Consider the following 15826-nt stretch of genomic DNA (forward strand, 5'->3'; position numbering starts at 1 on the left):
TTGTTGGCAGCAGTTTGCTTTCAGATGAGATAATTTACAAGATACAGACGTTCAAAGGCAGTATTGTGAATAAAATTTTAGTCACAAAGGAAATTTTATCACTGAGTTCAGAGTGACCAGGATATTGCTTTTAAGATTTTTAGGCTCTTCTGTTAGCACTGATGTTATTTCTGCATATGGTTTATTGAAGTCAACAAATGGTATTGTTGCAAATGAGACTCAGAAATGCAGCTTATCTTAAGTCCTTAGTTATCTGTGTGTCACTCAGGGCCTTTTCTATAACTTCAGTGTTGTGATCTTTATCTTTTTTTTTTTTCTTTCCTTTTTTTTTTTTTTTTTTTTTTTAAGGAGAAAAGCAATTTATGAAACAGCAGAATGCTTTTCTAGAGAATGAGATGTCTGACTTTTGTTCCAAGCTCTGCCAGAGTGACCTTGCACTGCCACTTTCTCTGTATTTCAGCATCCACAACTATAAAATGTGAGTAATGAGGGTATAAATGTATCATTTCTTTCTTGAGTAATGATGTTGCGTGGTCGTGCTTTGTCCTTTATTTCTGTTTACTGTATAGTTTGAGATTTACTGATAAAAAAGCGTGTTTGTAGCTAACTACATTTCAGGATTCTCAATACACTATTACTTGCAACTTATTTATTTGTATCTGTACAAAGGTGGTATTAATCATTTGGAAACTGTTACGGTCTTATTAACTAAATGGAGAAAGCAGAATGTTTAGAAGTTCTGTGGGCTGCAGATGCAAAAGGCAAGGAATCATGTTAAAAGAGAAGACATTCTATAAATCACTCATCCTCTAAAGTCCTGCATACACATCACCCTTCCTGCCTTATATGAGTCAAGACAGTAAACTTCATCTCCAGTCTCCTAGAGCAGTTTGCTACACTTTCATCTTACTCTGTTCAAATTATCCCTATTTACTTATTACTGTTTCATATAGTTTATTAATCCTTTCCTTCTACCGGACATGCCTAAGTTAAGACTCAATCGTAGAAGTTTTCCAATGCACAAACTCTATAGATCTTATAAACAGAAAACAAGTGACTAAATACTGACTCTTGCCTCTGATATTACATATGTTAATTTAGAAAAACAGTTCCTCGTGTTAGCACAGTAATAAGATTGTACAGGTTCTGCCCCTCTGCTGTGAACTGCCTAATCAGCTAGAATTTCGAAGTAAGGACTAGACTCAAAGATCTATAGAAATTCAAAACATTTTTTTGCCTGGTGCAGAATATGTCATCTGTAAGACAACAAGTTCTGCTTTGGTCCTTGCAATGCTTTCCAAATGTATAAGCCTCACTGGAATTTTAAGCTGTTAAATATGTTTCAGAATAATCTGTGCTGCAGTAATTAGAGAAAAAGAGATTGCCTTTTCTTCCTACTGAAGAATGTGTTAGCATCACTTTACCATTGGTTTTCATTCCAAATGACACAATTCTGAAATATACTAAAAATATCTCATAGAACTTTCACATGAAATTGTTATAATGATGTTTGTACTATAAGGGTCATTTTACTTGCCTAACATCCATGAGATGAAGACAAGAAAGCATTGTGAGCATGATAACAAGAATATTATGATGGTTAACATGACATTTATGTGGCAATGGAATGAACAACTCTATAAGCCCGCTGGAACACAAGGGTTGCTGAAACATGACAAATTTATTAAACCTATTTCCTAACCCACTTTTTTCCATTTTTTTCCCCATCCAATAACACAGAGAATTCTGTGGCACAACAATAGAGGGAAAAGAATGACACCCGCCGGCAAGGTAGCAGAGCTGGTTTCTGTCTGTTCTTGCATAAAGTAGGAGGAATAGAAGCTTGTTTGTCGCTGCAGGATGTGGAGAACATCTCCACAGAAGATGGAAGGTCCAAATTGATGGACATTGTCAAAAGGACCTTCAGAGATAAGGCTTAGCTTCTCTCACTGCCTCATGTGTTACACAAAAATATTGTTCTCTTAGGTAGTGGATATAATCCTGAAGGCTGGTGTCTGTTCACTTTCTTGAGCAACTTTGGAAACAGATATATCTAAAAAAAAATGTGTGCTGTGCTATAAAGGAATATGTGTTAAGTGAAGTGATAATGCTTATTTCTAATGGTTTGCCTAAAAGTTCGGGTTACAAAATCTAGTGAAACAGAGAGGACCAGATACTTGTGTCCCCAAAAATGAAAGAAAATACCTCATTTTCATCAGGCTTCATCCAGACCAGCTATAATCTTGTATAATGGACTTGCTCTCCAAGTAAAGAGGAAATTTTCATAAGGAAATTGCCTTGTGGCTTCCGAAAGAAAACCTTTCTGATTCATGAGAAACTACACACCAGCATTAAAAACTGTCAAAATAAAGTAGCTGTTCTTATGGAAAGCTGGTATTTAAAATGTTACTACTTAAAACTTACTTGCAGCAGGACATGGCTTTAGCCACTGCTGATTAGTGTTCTTTAGTAATACAATTTCAACTAACACTAAAATGCTTTTTGCCCATTGTCAGTATACAGATCTAATTCCTTTCGGTAACTAGATGAAGTTACGCTGCTATTTTTAGTGCTGGGCCCAGTTTTTAATGCATTTCCAAATTGTTCTGTGTCTGCCAGCCAGAAAGGAATTGTTTATGAAGGGAAAAAGTAAACAAAACAAACCCATATTGCAGGGGTGATAGCAGGGGGATGTTTGCTTGAGCATGAAACAGTGAACCAATACTGCTTCACGGAGAGTCTCTCAGACTCTCCATGTGACTGATTTCTTTTTCTTTTAGCAAAATTAAGATAATTACTAGCCTGAAATGATTGTGACTAATTAATTGTTTGCAAAGTACTTTAGAATTGTAAAGGGCAGTAGCAACTCCAGTGCAGTAGGTACTTTTTTTCCTAACAAAAAAGATAAAGCGTGGGCAGTACCTGCTGTTGTAAATGGGCATGGAGGGCTGTTTTGTGTTTCAGACTTTGCTGACTGATACCTCAGCATCAGCTGTAGTCACCTAAAAAGAGTCAAAACATACCTTTGCCTCTATCACTTTTCTCAGTCACAGGGGTGGGCTGACACTCTGCCCTTCACTGAAGTTGCATATAAAAAATGTTTGAACCATTAAGGTCATTGAGTTCAGATTTTTGGAGTTTCCACTTGTTCTAATGTAATTCAATCATTTTCCATAATGTAGCTCCAAAATTGTAACTCAGGAAGATTGCCTTAGAAAAGAATTTGAGACATATTTAAGACATATTTAAGAAATAATGCATTTGTAATTGTTTATTATATGTGTGTGTGCTAAATAATATTAATACATAAAAAAACTCATTTGATTATCAGAAACTAGTTCAGAATTGATGTTTTCAGGACTTCATCTGTATGGAGGCAGCAACGTACATGTTTTGCTGACAGATATTTTTATTATTTATGTGCATTATAGGCTCTTGGGTGTTCATCTTGAAATTTTCTATACTAGTATGCTTGCATACATTCATCTTCTCTAAAACGGATGCTACATAAATAGAAATATTAATATAAAGAAGTAGCAGCCTCTTGACTGTAGTGAAGTCTGGGAGTAGATAAATTGTTAATTCAAATTAAATTGCTTTTATGAACTACTTCTTCATTTATATTAATTGCTTCTACTGACCTGACCTAACCTACTTAGGTGGAACTGCAGAAATTACAGGTGCTTCCATTTTACATGCAGAGAATGCACAGAGATTTACTTGCTTAAATGCACTCATAGATGCTGTCTACCTAAAAATTAATAAAGCTCATTGCTATTGTGGTACAATAAGAGTAGAAGTGCCTTTGAAGTTTCAATCAGGACTTGTACTTTGTGGTGGGACACACTGGAATATTTTTGCCTTCCAACAGGAATTCCAATGAATTAGTAGCCCATGGCTACTTTGCCATAGGGAATTTTTATTATTATTATTTGGTGTGGGGGGGTGGGGTGGGGGGGTTAATTAAAAAACAACAAACCACATTTTATTCATTATATATATTATATAATATATATATATAATATATATTGTGTGTGTATATATATATATATGTAGAGCAGTCCAGGGATCTTACAGTTCTAGCTAAAATAATTCTGCACAGGAACAGGTTGTGGTTTGTTAGTGAGGTTTTTCTGCTAGTCCAAAAACAAAATTACAAATGAAGTGTATGCTGAGGTACAAAGAAAGCTGGTACAAAACCACTACAGATTTTAGTAAGCCAAGCTCATATATTTAAATATATGCCATCCTTTGTTCATAGGAGTTAATAAGTTCTTTTTCTGGGTTTTTCTGGTCTATTTTTTGATGTTGGGTTCCGTGATTAAACCATTGGCACAACAGGGATAACTGTCTGTTTTGTCTGTCCCCCTGACTTGATTAACAAATCTTTGCTGTAGTGCCCGGCTGCTAACACCCATCCTGAAACTTCAGGAATCATTATGTTCTTACAAAGTCTCTGGAGACTTTTTGAGAGCAGTGTAGTACAAAGACTATCTCTGATCATTATCCTTACTACTTCTATACTTTCTGTAACGTGAATTCCTGATCAAGATCTGGATTATAGAAAACAAAATGTCAGAGAGCACTTCTTAGCTCTGAAATGACATTTGGGGTTGAATGAAAGCGTTTGAAAGGGAGAGAGCTCTGCTGTGTTGTACTATTGATGCATCAAAGAGTTCAGGTGAATACTAATTTTGTGGTTGCTTCCAACCTCTGCCTTTCCCCCACATAATTCTGGATACAGATTAGCTAAAGCATTTAGTAAAGAGTGTAGCAATCCAAGCAGTCTAGTTCTTTATGCTCTGCCAGCAATATTGGGAACTAACAAGTAGATGGCATTCTATCTCTATTTTTAAATTATGAAACAACAGTTTAGGGTGTCATAGAGTGTATTCCTTTCATTTATTATGTTACACTGTTAGTCTGAACAAAGAAAGAAATGTATTTCTTTAGCAGTTATAGCCTCTGATTCTAAATAAGCAGTGTAAATACTGCACTAAAATCAATTTAAGACAAAATGATTTCACTTTTATGCTGAAATACTGTGTTTAATAAAATGCCTAACAAAAAATATCTTGTATTGAAAGTGGCTGAGTAATGAAATACCAACTTCCTGAAAACCAAAGATATTTGAAAGCAATCAGTGGGCCTGCAAACTGAAAAGGAGAATAAGTGATTAATATTTTTTTTTAGCACTGCTGTTTGCATTTTCAAGTTCACAATCAAGGAAGGAATTTTGTGTCTTCTTTATCTGCAGTCTTATAGTTTTCTGTGTTATACTAGACTCAGAAATCTTGTACTAGGAAAAAGAGGCATTAAACCTGGAAGCAATGTGAGTAATTGAATCCAAGTGCCTTCAGGCATGCATGCCATGTGGTCTCATTCATTTATTGGTTAAATTTCACCTTTAAGATTTCTCCTCAATTTTCCCAGCTGCTCCTACTTGGAACTTAATGATGTGCTGTTTGCCATCATTGCTGAGATGCAAAGATTTTGACAGAGAACTTCTATGTAATCAGGAACTTTTAGACAACTGGTGCACAGTCTTTTCTTGCTTTCATATCAAGTTGAATTTAAAAGGAATTATTCTTAGGTGGGAAATATGAAGATGAGTGCTTAATCCCATCACAAGTTGGAATCAGTGTTGAAATTAACATTGCAATTACTCTACAAACCGCATTCAGTGACACTTTTGAACTTTGCTAAGCCTTTGTTTGCTAGAAAAAGAAAGTGCTTCAAACATAATTCCTTGTTTATTCTGTCTTGAGCAACGAAGCTGCACCAGTCTCAGTGCCTGATGTCATCTCTAGCTGATCACAATGAGAGCACGTTAAATAAATAGATGCAGATTCAAGTTGCCCTGTTAATCCCAGTAGAATCTAGGTTCAGCAGTTTTTTCTGATTAAACCACCTGTGTGAGACTGAAATATATAGAACTTTTGAGTAATTATCTGTGAGATTGTCTTTTATAATGTATCAAAGAGTAATGGCATATATATATATATATATATATACATATATATATATACATATATATGTAGTCTAAATTGCTGATCTTTGTTTTTTCATGGTCGAGATTTCCTTGATATTCTTTTCTTGTGAATATATCTAAGATGACTGCAATTTAAGAAGCTTATACTTCTTGCCTAAGGCCTTTCAAGAAGCTACCTCACCTTAAGTGTCTTTTTGATTCGAGGTTGAAAATGCAGTTTAGTGAATGGTAATGATATCTAACAGGCAAGGAGGCTAAATGAGAAACAAATATATTTGAACCATACACTCATTAAAATGATATTAAGACTATCTCTTGAGGGCTGATTGTCCACACTTATACAGTGCTTTGTGGTACTGATGTACATGAAATATATGTGAATTTGGTATGAAACCTTTTGCTCAATTAATAAAACAAGTACTCCTAGGGGTTTCGGAGGGAATTGCTGTTCTCCTTTTCTCCAAAGGGTAGAGCAGCTGTAATATGGATGGTAAGGGAAAGGAGATGTGCATTGTCTGGTCTGTGAGATGGTATTGTGCTGACAAATCAAGTAGGTTAACATCTCAAACCTTCTGGCACGTGTGTGTGTGTAGGACACTAGTTTCACCAAATGAGTTTTAATGTTAAATATTAAGTGCAGGACTTCTATGAGCTTCAGCAGCTGCACTGACTGTGAGATATCAGATTCTTTGCTGGTTTATCTGAACTGGAACCAGAGCTGGAGCACTGCACTGTCAGGTTCCATTGGCTCCAGCTTCAGTGTATGTGAAATGGGGAAACTTACTGCTAGTGAACAAGGATGGAAATTAGTTTCTGTCTGGAAGATCCACAGCTTCTGCTACAGGGAAATGAATATATATATATATATTTAAAGCTAGTTAATGAAATTAGTTAAAAATGCAAAGGGATTATAAAATGGTATATAGTTAGTAAAAAAAATCATGTATTTAAATTGAGTCCTACAGCTTGCACCTATAAGGAAATTAAGTTAATGTTAAAACAAAAAAAAAAAATAAATCTGAATTCTGTAGTGATGCATAGCTATCACAAACTTGAGACTATTTGGTGTAAGAAATGCACTTGATCAGTGAGTGTCAGCATTCTGGCATTGCTTCAAACACTGGCCAAACAAACTTGTAAATTTCTAGTGGATTATTTAATCTTAGCGGTAAGGAATTCTAGGCAGTGGAATGATAATAAGTCACTGCAATTTCATTAAAATAACACTCTTATAGATTACTTCACTAAATCTAAAAGATCATCAAGATAAATGAAGTAATTAATTAAAAAATAAAATCCCACAAAGGCTACATCCCCAATGATTCTAGCTATTGTGCAAAGAAGTGATGGCTCTAAAATAGAAGCATGCACAAGTTGAAGGATTCAGTACAGCTTACTGTAAAATATTGCCCTTTATTCAGATTCTTATCCCAGGCGCAGCAATTTCAAGGTTTATCAGTTTAATGTGATTTCATTGTTTTGTTTTACAAGTATCAGCAACTCTTATAAACTTAATACTTATAATTATTTAAGACTGAAAAAATAGTAGTAGAATGTAATAAAGTTAGGAATAAAATCTTAACAACAACATCTGAGCTCATATCTGAATTGATTGTGTTAATAACAGCAGAGGTTGATATTTTTATATTTGGATAGTTTCTCAATATTGTAACTGAAATAGAACAAGTGCAGTTCAATATTTTGTGAACTCTAATAAGAAAATACATGAATATAATATCTGTGCTGTAGCAGTCATGATTCAGACTACCTTACTCAGATTACCTTACTGCCTTGTCCTACATGCGCCTGTTATGATTTTGCTAAAGATGTGTTGCTTCAGAAATACCACTATCATATTTATGGTGCATTTTACACCAAAGTTCTTACTTTTAGCTTTGATAATAACTCTGAAGATTTCATGCATGTGCTCAACTTGCGTTTTACATTTTAAAGCCGCATTGCAGCTTATTCCCTACCTCACTCATAATATAACTTGCAGCTCTTTCACTGAAATGCAAACTAAGTCTTGTTTTATCTTATCTGAGAAGACTACTAGCATGTGCATGGCCACAGTTACCATGGCTGCCTTCATATATTTTTAATTCGTAAGCCAATGAAGTGTGTTTCAGGCTTCCTTAGAGTAATGAAGGATGACTATGCAACATTATATCTTATCAAGTCCATAAAACCAATAACTTGACTATAGAACACTTACTCACTGAAAATGAAATGAAATCAAATAATATGAATCATGCAAATACACTATCGGTCTTGTTCCTCATTATTGTCTGATTTCTAGGAATTTAAATACATAAAATGCTCTTCATGGAATGGTCTACATAAAATGTATAAAGGACTCATTCAGCTAAATGTAAACGCTTGCCAGTCAGTCCAGATCAGTCAGACTAAAATTGCCAGGCCTTAAAAGATGGGCCCCACCTGGTCTGGTTGGTCACAAACCACTTAGATACCATTGGCTGAATATAGACAGTCATGTTTGATTACTACTCAACATTAGGACATCAAAATGAAATGAACTTGAGGTATCACCTCTTTTCAGCCTTTTGATAAATTTAGGAAGGAGAAGAGGAAATTCCAATGAGATCAGAAAAATTAGAGATAAGCTACTGAAAGGGAGGAATTGGAATCTTAATTCAGAGACCACCTTTGATTTTCTTGTAACTTTGAGTGCTGCTGTCCATAGCCAGAAAGCAAAAACATAATCTACGCATGATTTCTGCTGTCCAGTTTTAAGCTCCTGACTGAAAGTTGGATAAAAGCATTAGTATCCTGTGTACTGAAGTAAATGGTGATAAAATATGCTGAGAAGAAAAAATTATTACCTTATTTCCACTGGTGAAATCATGTAGTTGCATGTTTCCCACACCAAAACTGGCTGAAGTCTAGCTTGCCTGGAGCACAGATTGCAAAAGCAAACACAGATTTTCTGTGCTATAGCAGTTTCATCAAAATAAAATGTATTTTCTGCATTATTATCTATTTATTTATTTATTTTGCAGAAATACTTCTAATGTCATCATTGGTCTTACTAACATACAGATCATTAAACATGAGGGAAACTTACAGAGAGAGACTTCTGTGTGTCCTGAAAATGTTGTATAATGAAAATAATAGGCAACACATCTATTTAGATTAGATGATGAGAGGAAATTCCGTACTCAGAGGACAGTGAGGCTCTGGCACTGCTGCCCAAAGCTCTGGGTGCCCCATTCCTGGAGGTGCCCAAGGCCATGGACACATGAGACCCTGGTCAACCTGAGCTGGGGTGGAATGTCACTGCCAACAGACACCAGTACTAAATGGCCCCTTCCAACCCAAAGCATTCTATGGTTCTACAAATGCTCAGGCTTTTAAAAATGCTTAATTATGAACTATCTCTCCTTCCTCCCCATAAAACAACAGGATGAAGATAAGTTCAAAGCTGTATTGGATTGTCAATTACTTAATATATTTGCTTTGTGGTAAAGCTAGTTACTCTATAAACTGGAAAGGTAACTCAGTCCTTGATCTAACATAATTTCCTGTTGAAGGACTTCTTGCCCAGGTTATTCTTCTGCTTGTATTTTAAACATATATACTGCATTTTCTCTCTTGCTACTTTAGCAATTACCACTTTATAAAATTCTCTCCAGCAGCATTTTTTCTTTTCAGCATGACAGGCGGCCTTCCTTTGTTTGTGCCCTTTGCATGCCTTGAATGTTGATAGCTGGGATCTGATTCACCTCATATATACAGGTGTATACAGGAGAAGAAGATCTAACTTATTATGGTTGTTACTGATATTACAGGATACAAAGGCTCTCTAGTCCTTAAAGAGATTGCTTCAAAAAGTTGCAGCAAGGTAACATCTCAAGTTTCGACCCTTTATTTAGAAAGTCTCAGCACAGGCATTCGCTAGTGCTGTTATTCAGAGAGACATTTTATAGCATTTTATATTTCAGTAACAGAAAAATATCACTTTGTCTATTGAAAAAGTGCCTAGAGTTTTATCTGGAGTGCTTTTGAGTTTGTTTTTCGTAAGCACCTCAGTGACTTGGGTATCTAAGTCCTAGTGAAAGTCATTCGGACTTAGATAAATGGATTTTAAGGGCATCTGCTATGAAATTCACCATGTCACTCTGTGGAATCTTAATTGCCAACTAAGGTTACAACATACTCCTAACTTCTTTATGAGATATAATAATTCTCTTTGAAAGATAATAGTCTTTCTAAAAGTCAACTGCGTGTAAGACACGTAGGTGAAAACCTTGCTATTTGTTTTTTATTCACTTCTTTAATTGTGTCTCTGAATATCTCTGTCACTCACTTCAGCTGGCATGCTTCTAATTTAATAGACTATGCTTGTCAAGATTGTATATCAAATGCTGCAGACAATCAGCTAAGTCCTTAGTCATCTGTCAAATAATGGGGTCTTAGGTGCAGTGAGAATAAGCTGGCAAAGTAGGGTATGTTGCATTCTGAAATTTAAACTGTTTACTGATAATACAGAAAGAGCATTAAGGGATTGATAGTCTGTTTGAAATTCCTTTGAAAATATATCCCAGACTGGATCTTTTCTGTTGCTTGTCTCTTATGTGCCTCTTTAAGAAATCCATTCTTTTAGATCCACAGCTGCTATAAAACCTGAAACCTGTCAGAGCTCTGCTGATCCAATTACAACTTTAAAACTTTTAAGCTTATGATTTACAGTAAGCTCATTCCATTTAAATACAAAGGAATCTTCTTAAACACTGCATTGTCTAGCTGTGTATTTCACAGCAATTCACCTCTTTTTCCCCTTGACTTATGCAAAGCAAAATAATTTTTATTGGAAATTAAAGGTAGGGGTAGTTCAGTTTCCTGCCATAGTTAAAGCTAGGCAGCGAGCTATACTCTGTTCTGTTGAGACAGTGTTCTACTGTGACATAAAAATAGATCTGTTTGTTTTACCTCCTTGTTTTGTTTGCTTCTGTTTGTGCTATTTGGTTATGAAAAAGCACCAGCCTACATTACTAAGATGTTGATAGAGACTGTAGGGTTTTAATTTTGGAATTATTTTAGAAAGGCAGTACTATATAAAGAAAAATCAATATTTAATGGCATTTTTTAATTCCTTCCCCACCCCCTTCATATAGCCCAATGTGATCCATCAGAACAACTATAACTGAAGATACTCACACTTCACTGTGCAATTTTCCAAATGATGCTGCTCATGCAGTTCAGAAAATTTATGGTTTTATGCCTTTATTTTTCAAGTATATATATTTTTTTCTTCTTTTATTCGGTTTAAGGTATAGTTGAAAATGTTTTTGCATTTGTCATCTCCTCCAGCAGAACCTGTTATGGACATTATTGCTGGTGGTATCTGATTTATAATTCTGGACAATGCAACTGATTTGCACGTTTGCATTGTGTCCAAAAAATGGTGAAATAAAGCAGTTTGTAAGGCAATTCAAGAAAAGAGTGGGTGTAACAGCATAAAGAGCGCTACAGTGCTAGTCCTCATGGTTTCACTACTGAACACAGGGTAGAAAATGAAGAGTTCTGAGACATCTGTGTGCATTGCATACTACTTTGTCTTCTTCTATTCTATTTGCTTCCATCTTCTCTGCTCCTATTACTAGACTAGACAACCATATCTTCAGTGTGCTATCCCACAACTGTGCCTTTGCTGTAAAACTATCCCTCTAAAGACGCTACCATCTGGAACAGTCTTTTGGAGCCTCTGCCTCATTGACTTGCTGTATCTTTTAAACTTTCATTGGACAGCAGTTTTTCTCACTTGTCTAAACCTCTTAATTCTATATTTTGTCTTTTCCATTGTAAGCTTTCTAATTTAATGATTATATTATTCTAGTCTGTGAAGCACTTCAGAATATTCTTTGGAAGAAAAATTAACTGTGTTATAATGTTATTTTATATTTTACTTTACATTAGAACAGTACACTTGAAGTTATATCTATATGTATATTTACCAGTCTGTCATCTTTGAGTGAACATTATCTCCTATCAATAATTTAGCAAAATAGATTTTTTTTTTATTTTTTTTTTAATTTTTGGAAGTTGTTTAAGACAGAAAGCATGTTCTGACTAGCACAGTCATTTGTACTTATCTTAAGTCATAACCCAGTAACAGTAAATAATTCATTTTTCAGCATGTCATTTTTCCTATCACTGTCCAACACGTAAGCGAGTCAAAGCTGAATAATCATGGAGAAATCAACTGATGAGGGAAGGGAGTTGACTCCATGCCATGAGTTTCATTATTTTGTGTATGAACTTAGATACCACTGGATCTGAGACTGCAAGCTGTTACATGCTCTTACTACAACAGCCTGATTAACTTTTAATGGGACAAAAATTTTGTTCCGCTCTCAAATACAATAATCTGGTAAAGGGTTAGCCATCCCAGTTAGACCCAGTTAAAGGGCAGGAACACAGCAAGAGACCTATAAAGCTCAGCTACAAGGGTGTAGCTCAAGAAAAAATAAGTAATTAGAGTTGGCAGGGAGGGGATGTCAGATGTGCAACTGTCTCTTGCATGAATTGTCTCCCAGAAAGCTGAAGGACAGCACAAAATTATCTTTCCTTAGAGACTCATCCATAAGTGGTGTTAATGACTGTCAGTTACATTCAATTTGATAGTTATCATCTGAAATGATTGATTGTATCTGTGCTGCACATGGATATGGTTAGCAAAATCTCCCTGTGCTTTTGTTATCCCAGAAGAGAATGTTAGCTTTATAGTTTGATGGTTAGTGCTCAGATGGTGTTCTATACCTCTCTGGTACCATCATGCTGTTTTTCTGTTTACAGACATGATGGCAATATTGGACTGTGTTCTGAAGGGAAAATAACTTTTAAATCCACAGTCGTTTTTTAGCTGCTTCTGGTGCATGTGATAACTTGCTTGAAGTGTTTTGGGGAAAAAAAAAGAACAAACAAAATCAAACAAAAAAACTACTTGAGAAAAGCCAAAGTGGCCAGCATACAAAAATTCTGTGGTTCTGGAAACTGGTTTAATAACTCCCAGAAGGTGGCTTTGTTCACCAGCTGAGCTCCAAATATGATGCTACTGGCATCCACTAACCTTTAAAGAAATCTGTTGCCACAAAATCTTCCAGCTTGGGAGAACCTGTGCCTATAAGAGAAGAAAAAGTGGAATAAGTGATCAGGTGCTTGAACGCAGATATCAGGTGCCAGCTTGGATGCCCTGGTTTGTCTGACACATCTCTGTAGAGCTGGCAGGTATGAATGAAGACACACAGGAGGCTTCTGTTCCTGTTCTGTAGAGATGCAGAGAGAAACTAATGAATAAGCTCTATCATATTTACAGCACTGATAATTTGTGTGCAGGTAACTGATCATTCCTAGAATTTCTCTCTTGGGAATTTCTACCCATCTCATTACTGGTTATATCTCTCAAGTGCATCCTCACATTAAGATCATTTAATTAATATCATTATCCATTTTTTGTAAAATCTTAGTTTCTCCCAGTTTCAGAGGGAGATTGATGTATAGATTGTGGTTTGGCCTAAGGTATAGTGGGTGGCTTGAGGTAGAAAGCTTGGGCACAGGTATGTTTCCATATCCAAGCTTCCTTCAAGCTTCAGGGCTGGGATTGGGACTCATTATTGTAATGCATTAAATTAATGTTATAGATGAAATTTCAATTCAGTCTTCCTTGTAAGAGGGCCTCTGACATGATATATTAACCATCAGATTAGAAGAAGACTGACTAATTATCATTTAATGCATTTGAATACCAGGATTTGTCATTTGATGAAGCTGGCTGAGTGGGGAATATAAATCTGTTGGTATCAGTACCCTTATAAACTTTAAATGGGAGGAAGATTAAAATTCCATGGATGGGATATTTATTTGCAGTCATTATTCACTAAGTGATGTATCACAGTCATAAAAATGCAAGTGCCTATCTTTTCTTTCATATGCAGCCTTTGGAAAAAGGATTAATGTAGTCCCAATCATAGTTTAGATGGCACTACATGCTCTTACTTTTTAATATGTCTGCACATGTACTCTATATTTACCTGAAAGTCATCCCACAGATGTGTAGTAGTTTCCAATTATTGTAGGGACATAAAGAACAAGACAGGAATAAAGTCCTCTGGGTCATTAAGTCTAAATCCTTGCTATCACAGGGAAGTTTAGCCTTATCAGACCACTCTTGCATCTTTTCCAGATAGTTCTCCTGCCTTCCTCCTTTTTTTTTTTGTACTGATTCTCATTTTAAGTACTTTAATGAGTAGGGTTTTTTTGTTGTTGTTGTTGTTTGGTTTTTTTTTTGTTTTGTTTTTTTTAATATTCAGTAGGTCAGGAAAATGAATGTTCCCTTGCAAACCTAGTTTTCATTAAATCCTGTTTTTCCATTTCCTTTCTGGTCTCTTCCTATTTCAGGGTTTTTAATATCTTACATGCAGTAGAGCAACTACAGTAATTCCATGTTTGCATTCTTTTTCTCACTTGGATAATAAAATATTTCTTCCAACATTAAGCAGAGTTGAAGAAGTTTAGAATTACAACTTGACAAATTTTTAGCTGAAAAAACATTGGTTTCAGGGAGGAGAGAATGGCTCTGAGTGTGTTTGGTTAGTCTTTGACACCTGATTTTGTTATTAGGTATTTTATTCTGTTCTTTCCTTCTGACCCCTGATAGCTGTGCTTCTGTTAGAATGGACTCAGGAGTGTCAGCAGGTTTAGTACCTTGCTAGTTGGGCAGCTGTCTAAATCTTGTATGCTGCAGGGCATCTATGAGGCTCAGACAAAGAGTTTGGACTTGTTTTCCAAATGATGTAATCTGAAAAAGGCTACAGCTCAACAGGAAGACTTGTGACCCAGATGATCTTCTGTGTCATCTGCAGACTTTCTGGAGTATGGCAGCAGGAATTTAAAATCTGCAGGTTAACAACATGGAAGGGTGTGCTTTTTGTCTGGGTAAGGGAGAAAAACCTCTGGAGGGCTTCTGGGGCTTAACAGCTGAAGTTGTGAATTTCGACCCCTCTCCAGTATGATGCTCTGATCCTTCCTTCAGCAAGCAAAATGTCTGTGGAAAATAAAACTTCACTCCCCCTGAAAATAGAGTGCATAGCACAATATAATCTTTTTTTTTTTTTAATTAGTAGTTATTTTGCCATATGATTTTTCTCATCATAAGCTCGCATTATCTAACTGCTGTCCCTTATGTAACAGAATTCCCACATTCCCTGGTAACAGGACTGTCTTTTTGACTGGATATACATATTTTCATGATGTGCTGGACAGTGTAGTTAAATTCTTACCAGGAAATTTTTTAATGCAATTGTCCTTGCTGCTTCCAATGTTCAATTATATACTAAACTAGCCATGAATTTTAAATACTATTTGTATGTAAAAGCTAGAAAGAAAATGTCTTCTACAAAAGCATTCAATAAAACAACATTCTCTGAGTAATTAACATGCCACAGGCATTTGCAAGAAACACAAATTTTACGGGAGAAATCTGGTTACATTTATGGCAAAATCTTGCAAATGGTTTCTAATGAGATCTATTTTTAGTAACTATATTTTTGGGCATCTGTATCAAATCTCATCTGTGCTATAACACCACCCAGCCGATTATGTCCTGTCAAAATAAAAAGAAAGACACATTTATACTGTGTTTCTCTGAGCACATGGAGACTTGCAGTTCTATAAGCCTTCATTGAACAGTTTAATTTCTGATAATTAGAATGGTTGCAGTCTTTCAGATTAGAAGGGTTTAGTGTTTATTAAGAGGTTGCCTTCTGTGTTGCAAGATGGTTATCAGCATGGGTCCAGTCTGGTATTACTGAAGGC

General features: G+C 35.6%; 1 long non-coding RNA gene across 1 annotated transcript in view; it reads left to right on the forward strand.

The window, feature by feature from the left end:
- The first annotated feature begins 346 nt into the window (after positions 1–346).
- The window catches only part of LOC146758877 (uncharacterized), a 30902-nt gene continuing 15422 nt past the window's right edge, over positions 347–15826 (forward strand). The window contains exon 1 of the long non-coding RNA XR_014933602.1: positions 347–478. This is a non-coding gene — a long non-coding RNA (uncharacterized LOC146758877). The remainder of the gene's footprint in view (positions 479–15826) is intronic.

The sequence above is a fragment of the Coturnix japonica genome, chromosome 12, assembly GCF_054131305.1.
Source record: "Coturnix japonica strain WE chromosome 12, WE-NBRP24, whole genome shotgun sequence".
Taxonomy (NCBI): Eukaryota; Metazoa; Chordata; class Aves; order Galliformes; family Phasianidae; genus Coturnix; species Coturnix japonica.